This window comes from Sinocyclocheilus rhinocerous, unplaced genomic scaffold, assembly GCF_001515625.1.
Source record: "Sinocyclocheilus rhinocerous isolate Xijiao unplaced genomic scaffold, SAMN03320098_v1.1 scaffold6644, whole genome shotgun sequence".
NCBI classification, from domain to species: domain Eukaryota; kingdom Metazoa; phylum Chordata; class Actinopteri; order Cypriniformes; family Cyprinidae; genus Sinocyclocheilus; species Sinocyclocheilus rhinocerous.
This window is the reverse complement of record NW_015636842.1, coordinates 137,147-138,513: the sequence shown is the minus strand read 5'-3', so window position 1 is coordinate 138,513 and position 1,367 is coordinate 137,147. Positions and strand designations below refer to the sequence as shown.

General features: G+C 35.3%; 1 pseudogene; it reads right to left on the bottom strand.

The window, feature by feature from the left end:
• LOC107748097 (ATP-binding cassette sub-family E member 1-like) overlaps positions 1–1,367 on the bottom strand; it is a 13,778-nt pseudogene that overhangs the window by 3,983 nt on the left and 8,428 nt on the right.

The following is a 1,367-nucleotide window of genomic DNA, read 5'->3' as shown; positions in this document are numbered from 1 at the left end:
CTGTTGCTCGGAGACGCAGCGGTTCTGCTGTTTGTTCTATTTTCTTTCTGACGGAGCAAAACGGAATTTTGTGTCTGAAAGTTACTCTGTAAGTTGTTGTTTATTGTACATTTGCGATCGTGCAGATATTCGGGAAAAAACAAAAAAACTAAACAGGACTCTTGTTTGTGTGATAGGCTAAGTCCTATAGGCATAGCTATGTTATAAAAACAGAAACTATTTTTAATTTAAAATCATCTTGATGACATTTCTTCCCCACTATGTGTAATGGCAGTAAGACGAGAGAGAGCGCTTAAAACTCATCAGATGATCGCATAATTTAGTGGAACATTCATATAGTAATATAGAATCATCCTCTGTAAAGAAATGAGGTGTGAACATTTGAGAATTTATCATTATCTTTCTAAATGTGTGCTCTTTGGGGCTAAAGGCTTAATGGAGCTGTTTAAAGTAGCGTTGTGATAACAAACCAATCGGTGCAGACGCGATTCAATACGTGCACGTCCTTCTTCTATGTGAAATAATCATAAATGCCAGTTTATGCTGTTTGATTGTGGCGTCGAAGGTCGTAGTTGTAAGCTGTAGCCCCGGCTGGCCCGTTTATATCTTGCGTGCGCAGTGGAAATGAGGCTAATAATTTCTGAATTCTGACTGGCATATAACGAACAAATCAAACAAACGTAAACGGGCAAAGGCGGGGCCCATGGGCTGCAGTCCACTCAAGCCCAATGGTAAGTCCGGCCATGCTGATGACCGTTAAACGCTTCATCAGTCTTGTGAAAAGGGTCCATTGTAGGGCTGGGTTTTGACACAAATTTCACGATTCGATTCTTATTCACAAGCTTGCGATTCAAATCGATTACCGATTCGATTCAATATCGATTATTTTAAATATATATCAGGTACAGTACATGCCAAATTTTCTCAAGGAAAAAAAATCTCTCAACTAATGCTGTAAAATATACATGAGAGTCAGTTGGTACTACATTACTATAATATTGAAGGTTAAAATTAACTGATTTGTTACAATTTCACTTAATGAATGAAGTTTTTAAAATAATAAAGTTATAATTACATAATAATATTTCTACTTCAATTTGTTTTTTTTGTTTTTTTTTATATAAACATCATGGTGGCTGTCATAAAATCTTGATGGATTTATTTAAACATAAATTAAACATTGAAGAACAGTCAAATGTATAATGAATATATTATATGGTGCAGATATTTAGCAAAATGCCCCTCTCCACAGTTTATTTTTCTATCTGACTAATGAGTTTATGGTCACCAAATATGTTTTTCTGAGGTAAATGTGTCGTTATGTGACATTTTTTACAAGCCGTTATATTGACGTCTTTGTGCGGCTA